This window comes from Mandrillus leucophaeus, unplaced genomic scaffold (assembly GCF_000951045.1).
Source record: "Mandrillus leucophaeus isolate KB7577 unplaced genomic scaffold, Mleu.le_1.0 Scaffold1518, whole genome shotgun sequence".
Classification (NCBI taxonomy): Eukaryota; Metazoa; Chordata; class Mammalia; order Primates; family Cercopithecidae; genus Mandrillus; species Mandrillus leucophaeus.
Genome location: NW_012101497.1, coordinates 85529 through 94815, shown reverse-complemented (window position 1 = coordinate 94815; position 9287 = coordinate 85529). Strand labels below are relative to the sequence as shown.

Here is a 9287-nt window from a genome sequence, read left to right as displayed (position 1 = left end):
CAGGACACAGATGAAATTGTCTAACAGCAACTTTGCCATCTAAAAAAATCTCACTTAACTGGAAACATGGAAGCCCAAGGTTCTGAACTTGAGAAATTTTTAGGAATCTGCACAGGAGTTGAGAGGGAAACAAGATGGTGAAGGGACTAGAAACCACATGAGAGACACGAGAAAATAGTGTAGATTTAGGCTGGAAGTAAATGAAAGAGAAATGGGAGTTAATACTTACTGAAATCTTTCTATACGTCAGGTGCCATTTTATGATATTTAATAATCTCATTACATATGGTAATTCTGTGAGGTATGTATTATTGAACATATTGTAATTAATACTAATGATAAATAACACCTCTCGAGTACTTAGTATATGCTAGAATCAAATTTAAGTTTATTATATGAGGCCGGGCATGGTGGCTCATGCCTGTAATCCCAGCACTTTGGGAGGCCAAGGCAATGCGATTACCTGAGGTCAGGAGTTCCAGACCAGCCTGGCCAACATGGTGAAACCCCTCTTCTACTAAAAAACACAAAAAATTAGCCAGGTATGCTGGCACGCATCTATAATCCCAGCTGCTCAGGAGGCTGAGGCAGGAGAATAATTTGAACCCGGGAGGCGGAGGTTGCAGTGAGCTAAGATTGCACTGCTGTACTCCAGCCTATGCAACAGAGTGAGACACCATCTCGGAAAAAAGAAAAAAAAATGTTGGCTTTGCAGACACTGCCACTGAGGAAAATCCTGTACTATTAGCCATGGTCAACCCCACCGTGTTCTTCGACATTGCCATCGACGGCGAGCCCTTGGGTTGCATCTCTTTCGAGTTGTTTGCAAACAAGATTCCAAAGACAGCAGAAAATTTTCATGCTCTGAGCACTGGAGAGAAAGGATTTGGTTATAAGGGCTCCTGTTTTCACAGAATTATTCCAGGGTTTATGTGTCAGGGTGGTGACTTCACATGCCATAATGGCACTGGCGGCAAGTCCATCTACGAGGAGAAATTTGATGATGAGAACTTCATCCTAAAGCATACAGGTCCTGGCATCTTGTCTCTACAAAAAATAATTAGCCTGGCCTGGTGGTGCATGCCTAGTCCTAGCTGATCTGGAGGCTGACATGGGAGGATTGCTTGAGCCCAGAGTGAGCTATGATCATGCCACTGTACTCCAGCCTGGGTGCCACAGTGAGACCCTGTCTCTTAAAGGTAGGCAGAGGCAGGAAAAGCAAGGAGCCAGAAATAAGAGGTTGGACCAGGTGCACTGAGTTCATGCATTTAGAGGTGTTCTTCAAGATGACTAATGTCACAAATTGAAACATCTATTACGGTTCTTTTTTTTTTTTTTTTTTTTTCTAGAGTGCAGTGGCGTGATCTCAGCTCACTGTAGCCTCCGCCTCCCGGGTTCAAGCGATTCTCGTGCCTCAGTTTCCTGAGTAGCTGGGATTACAGGCGTGTGCCACCATGCCCAGCTAATTTTTGTAGTTTTAGTACAGATGGGGTTTCATCATTTTGACAAGGCTGGTCTCGAACTCTTAACCTCAGCTGATGCACCCGCCTTGGCCTCCCAAACTGCTGAGATTACAGGTGTGAGCCACCGCACCCGACCTCATTTTCTGTAACAAAGCTAAGCTTGAACACTGTTGGTGTTCTTGAGGGAAGCAGATTGGGATTTAGTCTGTAGGTCAAGTTTATACATCTTTTAATTATGGTGGAATTCCTATATCGTGTCTAAAAAGCCAGGTACTTGGTGCTGCAATCAGTCTCCCTGCAGAGGGTTAAAGCCCAGACCACCTGCAGTGATGAGGTACTGCTTCTACCATATAGAGCCCCTCCCTAGCTTTGGTTATGGAGACTCTGAGGTTTTCCAAACCTGACCAATTTAAGCCATAAGATCTGGTCAAAGGGATACCTTTCCCATTAAGGACTTGGTTTCTCATGAAATTATATGTATAGTACTTGCTGGCAATTAGATGTAAAAGTTTAACAGTGCATGGCAGTGTCCTGTTTCTCAATCTAATCTGAGAAAACCCCTTCACTGCCCACCTTAACTGACCTCTAGGGTTCTTAACCCAGCAATCAAGTTTGCCTATCCTAAAGGTGTCAGATTTGATCATTTGGTGTGTTCTGCAATTTTTGTTTTACCGTCTGGTTCCTTCTGCATGAATTACCACCACCACCACCACTTGTGCATCTCTGTCTTGTATGTTGTCTGGTTACGTATTCCCTGGGTGATATCATTCAATGTCTTAATGTACTTGTGGCTCAGGCCTGAGCGCAAGGTGGAAATAAACATCAAACATCCTTTCATTTTAAAAACGTGTATTATATGAATTAACTTAGTTTTACTCACACCAATACTCAGGAGTAGATTATTACCTCATTTATTGATGAGGACCCCAAGGTACTTGTAGTATAAATCAACTTATGGAAAGCACAAGCTAATAAGTAGATAATTAGTGATTAGAAGCCAGGTGGTCTGAGCTCTCCTACTGTCTACATTACATGAGCTCTCATTAACTGGGGACTTGAAGATCGAAGAGATGAAATAATCTGTCCAAGCTTACAGAGCCACCAAATAGTGAGGCTAGGATGTAGGCGCAGTTCTGCAACCACTGAAGACAGTGTTTTTTCAGCAGCAAAACACCAACTCAGATACTGTGGACCCAAGAAATTAGAAGTAGATATTCCTGCCCTGTGGCTCTTTCTTCTTACTTTTACTTCTTGGTGACTGGAAGTTATGGTTCAAGCCACAGTTGCAGATCATATTTCCTCAAACATAATTTCATCTCCTCAGGAAAGTTTGAGGGAGAAAGAGGTAAATAAAAATTTAGAAACAATTTCAGAATAAAGAGACTCTCTCCTGGGTTACAGAGATTGTCATATGACAGATTATAAGCAGATACTTGAGAAAACTGAAGGCCCATGCCTGCCCAAATTACCCTTTGAACCCTTGGTCAGCTGCAACTTTGGTTAAAGGGAGTGTTTATATGTTATGGTATTCATTTACTCTTCTGGTCTAACCCATTGGCTCTGTCTTCATCCTGTAGTAATCTCACTGCCTCAGACACATACGTATATTTGTCTAGTTTAAGTTTGTGTGAAATTCTAACTAGGGTCAAGAACCGAGGGCCCTAAACTATGCTAGGGATAGTGCTGTGACACTGTGATAGGTATACAAAAAAATGAGAAGAAACTGCAAATTCTCCGCATCTCCCTTTGCAGGGTCTGACAACAAAGTTTCCCCAAAATTTACCAGTGCAAGCCATTTATCCATATGCTAACTACTTTACAATCATTTTGGGCTTCACATTGTCTATTTCACCTGTAAAAAGAATGGAAGAACTCAGTCCTACAGAACTCCCTATATCATCCATGATGGGCTAGAGTTCCTCTTTCTAAAAAATTAGCTATTATTGTATTTTCTTCTAAGCCAAAGCTCAGAGGTCTTGTATTACCCAGTGACATGCACACTGGTCAGAAGCAGGCTAAGTAGAAGGGTACTTTCACAGAAACAGAGAGCAAAAGAGGTGGGTGAATGAGAGGGTAAGAGAGAGAAGACAGATGAGAAGTTACAACATGATGGCTTGTCTAAATGTCTCCTAGGGAATTATTGTGGGAGGTCTGAATAGTGTTGTAAAATAAGCTGAATCTGCTGCCAACATTCACAGTCAAGAAATACCTCTGAATAACTGTACTTCCAATTATTCTTTAAGGTAGCATGCAACAGTAATTGTTGCAAGTATATATTTATTATAATACTGTAACAGAAAACACTTACTGAATATATACTGTGTCCCTAGCTCTTTACACAATAAACCAATCTCATCCTCATAATTCCATTAGCTAATACATATTATCATCCTATATTTCAGAGGCTTCAAGAAGTTAAGCAACTTGCTCAAGATCATCTAAGAAGTAGGTGGTATTTCTGGGCTCATTGGGCCCCTCCTAATCTCTCATGGCAACATTTGGCTGGCTAAAGTGTTGATTGCCTTAATTCGTCAGGGATGGGCTCATATTCATTGCAGACCTTACCTGGCATCCTCTTTTCTTGTGTGATCTGCTGACCTTAGTAAACTTACAAAATTTCTGATGTAGAAGAGAGGAGAAACGCAGAGCTGATTGTGATGAGTGATGAAAGTGCCTCCTCATCTAGGTACCAGTGGGGCCCCTAAGACTAAGCCACCCTGTCTCACTGTGTCGTAGCCAGTTCCTTGTACCTTGCCCTGATGGGAGGTAGAGAATGGGTATTCTCCATCCAAAAAATAAATTTCCATCTCTCAAGGTCTAACTTATGTTTTCTTAATTTTTAAAAAAACTTCTTGACCATTCTCCACCCTCTAAAATAATCCATGGTGAGAGAAACATTCTTTTCCTCAATCCTTAAACACCTCTATTAAATATGGAAAATCTGAGCATGGTGTCTCACACCTGTAATCCCAGCACTTTGGGAGGCTAAGGTGGGTGGATTGCTTGGAGCTCAGGAGTTCAACGCCATCTTGGACAACATGGTGATAGCCTGTCTCTATAAAAAGTACAAAAATTAGCCTGGCAAGGTGGTGTGCACCTGAATCCCAGCTATTCGGGTGGCTGAGGCAGGAGAATTGCTTGAACCCAGGAGGTGGAGGTTGCAGTGAGCTGAGATCGTGCCACTGCATTCTAGCCTAGGTAACAGAGCACATGTTATAATTAATTATTATTTTTTACTTGGAGTCTTGCAGGGAATAAAATACATGTTTTATTCTTATTTATGATTCAAGCACTGAAAATAGGGTTTAGCATCCAGCAGGTGCTTCAAAACCATTTACTGAATGATTACTCTACTTTTTACAAGCCCAGCTCTCTCTATCCCTTCCAGCTTCCTCATCTCTGATTAAACAAGCTTCAGTTTTTCCTTAGTTCCTGTTACATTTCTGTGTGTCTCTATCAGTGACTTCCCATAGTCCAAGCATGAGCAGTTCTGGCCAGGCTGCACTCGGGGTCAATGCCCTGTCCCCTGCCTTCTGGTTCTGTGTAAACTTCTAGGCAAACCCTCTGGCTCCAGCACAGCAATGCTGAATCATGCTGAGTCATGCTGAGGCTTAGGGTGTGTGCCCAGATGTTCTCAGCTTAGAGTGATGACTCCTATCTGGGTCCCCAGCAGGATGCTTATAGGACAGATGGCAAGAAAAAGGAGAAGTTGACCACCTGACTAAAACTCCACCTCAAACAGCATCATAAAGAAAATGGATGCCTGAGATAAAATGTGACATATTCTAGAATATATTATTTCCTGAAAATATATATATATATATATATATTTGTCAATTGCCATATAATGATTAGTTATTGTGAATCAAATATTTATCTCGCAGGTGGCCTCTATACCTAGAAGTGGCAGAATCAGGCTTTATTAATACATGGGTATAGATTTTTAGTTCATAAAATGTATTGTCATTAATCAAATACTATTAGAGTCGTTTGAAGCATACAGCCTATGCTAGTGAATTCCCTGACATGTTCTCATGCACCCTATAATCCAGGGCAAAACCTTACCTACAGGCTTCCTCCTATATATAATTATGTGCAGGGTTGGGTGGCTAAAGGATCTTTTCAGCTCTCACCTTTCTAGGATTCACATACTGAATATGTACATTGCACAGAGTCCTGGAGACATGGATTGAAAAAAGGATATGGAAGAGGAAGGCATGAAAAAACGAAAAGAAAACAAACCTTGTTTGCCATTTTAAGGCACCCCTGGACAGCTCGGTGACAAAGGGCCAGTGCTGTTAGAGGACACATGCTCATATACAGGGTCAGATCTGACTAGGGGTGCTACTGGGAAGCTCTCACCTTAAGGACACATCTCAGGCCAGTTGTGGTGCTATTGGTAAAATGTAGGCAACTCTGATCCTGAAATGAAAGAAACATTCCTCCAGGAGGGCTAAAAGGGTTCACCTGTGTGGGTAAATGTGCAGGACTACAAGAGGATGAAAAACAATTACAGAGATAATGCTCGCAGGGAGAAAAAACAGGTCAAGGGTCAGAGAAGGCTTCCAGAAGAATGGCTTTGAAACTGGCTTCTGTAGGAGTTCGCAGTGGCAAAGATGTTTCAGAAATGTGACATGATTTAAGGAACTATACAAAAAGGGACAAATATAAAGGAGGCAGATAAATTAGTTCAACAGACACGTAAGGAATTTTCAGATGAATTTTATATCTCCACTGAGCTTCTTGAGGTCAGCAGCTGTGACAGTTTTGCAGGCCCAGGACCCATTACAGGACCTCACATGTACTTGACATTGATTTTTGTATTCATTGGTGAATGAATGACCTCTTGTCAGTCTGCCTGGTTTTGCTAAGAGCACAGAGAGAAGATTTAGTGATGTTATGCTAAAAGTTACTTTTTGATTCAAGTATATGTTTGTGATAGGAATGAAGACAGGCTACATGATGCATGTCTAACATAAACACAAATATTAAGAAAGGAAATCAACCTCAAGAGTATTTATACAGACAACAGAATACAGAGAGTGAGTTAAATGTGTAATAACTATGGCACAGGCTGGAATATGAGCCATTTAAATCACAAATTAATTAGAAACAAAACAGTAGGGAAAAAATTCCATGGATGGGTCTAGAAAGACTAGCATCATTTAGGTTGAGTGGAAGTGTTTAAAGGGTGATATCAGACTAAACTTGAAAGATGTCACTAAATAACTAGAATACTATTTATTTTTTCATACCATGTATAGCAGATATAGCCTGATGGCCCCATGCTTGGTTTAACATCCTTGCTGTTCCTGACATGAAATTCTTAATAATTTTTGATGAAGAGCCTATTCATTTTCATTTTATATTGGGCCTAGAAATTATGTAGATGGTCCTGAGGAAAAGTTTATACCTTGTCTATTTCTCTCTCTAACATAGTTGTCAACACAATACCTAGGCTGTAGTAAGTACTCAAAGTTTGTTAAATTGAATTCTATCCTTCTTATTCCATTCTACACATGGAGGAATAGCTCATCAGGGATGGAGGCATGCCTCTAGGGAAGGCAGGTATTGTTCTGCAGTGTGATTGAGTATTCGCAGGAAGAAGCGGGGGTGGGAGTGGTTAACCTTCCTTTCCTAGTGTGGAGGTCACAGCCTAAACATCAAATTCCTTGAGGTGTGGTGGCTCACACCTGTAATCACAGCACTTTGGGAGGCCAAGGTGGGAAGATCACTTGAGGTCAGGAGTTCGAGACCCAGCCCAGCCAAATAGTGAAACCTGGTCTCTGCTAAAAAATATAAAAATTAGCTGGATGTGGTGGCAGGAGCCTGTATTCCAGCTACTTGGGAGGCTGAGGCAGGAGAATTGCTTGAACTGGGGAGGCAGAGTTTGCACTGAGCAGAGATCGTGCCATTGCACTCCAGCCTCCAGAGCGAGACTCTGTCTCAAGAAAAACAAACAAAAAAAACCAAAATAACAACAACAAAAAAACCATCAAATTCCCTGACTGGACAGAATTCTGTCTGATTGTTCTCTGACTTATCTTACCATTTTCCCTCCTTAAAGAAACTGTGAACTTCCTTCAGGTAGAGGGGCCTGGCTCATAAGCCTGTGGTCAGCATCCAAGAAATACTTGTTGATGTCACTTTGGCTAAAGGCATGATGTGTAGACAAGCTCCACAGATGGTTTCTCATTTCCCTATCCACAGCTTTCCAACTTTAAAGCCGATTCTGAGGTAGAGACTGTGATGAACAAAGACCTTGACAAAACTCAACCCAAAGACTCACTTTGCCTAGCTTCAAAATCCTTACTCTGACACATACTCTCTCCCAGAAATTAGCATGCACTAGAGTGTGCATGAGTGCAACACACACACCAGTTCCATATTCTCTGTCAGAAAATCTTGTTGTTTTTTCCTTAAAGGATGTGTTCAGAGACTGACCCCTTGCCTTCACCTCCAATGCTACCACTCTGGTCTAAGTCACTATCACCACCAACTAAATTATAGCTGTTGACTCATAACAATCTTCCTGCTTCTACCACTGCCCCACTACAGTTTCTTCCCAATATAGCATCCAAATTAATCTTTTCAAAATGTAAGTCATATATGGTCACCTCTTTGTTCAAAGTCTTCTGATAGCTTCCTATATCACTTATAATAAAGTCAATTCTTTACAATTCTCTACAATAATTGTTCATGCATATATTGTGTTTATTACAGATACATATATATAGTTCTCATATAAATAAATATATATATGTGTGTGTGTGCATGTGTGTAGAGTTTTTTTCTTACAACTCTATGATGTAGGTATCATTAGTGTCCCAAATTTTATAATTTAGGACTTCTATGAACTCATCTTTTACTCTCCCCTTCACTTAATCTAATCCTACATTGGCCTTATTGATATTCCTTGAAAGTTCTAAGCATCTTACATCTTTAGGGTATTTACGTTTGCATTCCCTATGCCTTAAATATTTAATCACAGTTTCATATAAATAGGTTCCTCATCATCTATGGGTACCCTCTCTGGTGTTAACTTTATAGTGAGGACATTCCTGCCATACTGCTTAAAGTTGCAATACCATTTCACCCTGTCCTAATCACACTCTGGCCTTCATTTCAGTTTTTTTTTTTTTTTTTTTTTCCTCCATAGCACCTAACCTCATCGGTATATAACATGTTTCATTTGCTTATTTAGTGTCAAGCTCTTTCCACTATCAAGTCCATGAAAACAGGAACTTTATTCCTCTATTCTGTTTTTGTGCTCTATTCTTAGCAATTTTACAATTTCGAATGAATGAATGAGCAGCCAAACACACATACAACTGCAAGTAAAAGGATATATGCTGACACATCCACTGCTTTGCACACACTAAGAAGTCAGTGGAATAGTGCTGGAAGTGCTAAGCCTGAGTTGAGCTAGTTAGCCCTCAGCAGGCAGAGCCTTGATGGGATTACTGAGTTCTAGAATTGGACTCATTTGTTTTGTAGGCAGAGATTTGCTCTTGAAAACTTGTTCTGACCAAAATAAAAGACCCAAAAGATGAATATCAAAACCAGGATGTTTATTTACACTGAAATTTATAACTGGCACAGTCATGTTTATGTAAGCAATTAATTGTTTCCTTTCCTCAGTCAGGTAAAAGTAAAGAAAAACTGTGCCAAGGCAGGTAGCCGAATGCAATCATACCACTAAAATAAACATTATTTCATAGGTGTCAGATATGGCTTATTCATCCATCTTCATAGGGAGGATGGCCTCAGCCTGGACATCAGTGTTATGTAAGGTTCAAAACATCTCCGCACTGTAGGGCAACA

General features: G+C 40.7%; 1 protein-coding gene and 1 pseudogene across 2 annotated transcripts in view; both read left to right on the top strand.

The window, feature by feature from the left end:
• Positions 1-711: 711 nt before the first annotated feature.
• Positions 712-9287, top strand: part of LOC105535929 — a 12598-nt pseudogene continuing 4022 nt past the window's right edge. Inside the window, exon 1 of the transcript XR_001005515.1 lies at positions 712-1043. The product of XR_001005515.1 is annotated as a peptidyl-prolyl cis-trans isomerase A pseudogene (transcript). The remainder of the gene's footprint in view (positions 1044-9287) is intronic.
• HBE1 (hemoglobin, epsilon 1) overlaps positions 3866-9287 on the top strand; it is a 17683-nt gene continuing 12261 nt past the window's right edge. Inside the window, exon 1 of the mRNA XM_011975170.1 lies at positions 3866-3908. The gene's annotated coding sequence lies outside the window, so the exon portion shown is untranslated. The remainder of the gene's footprint in view (positions 3909-9287) is intronic.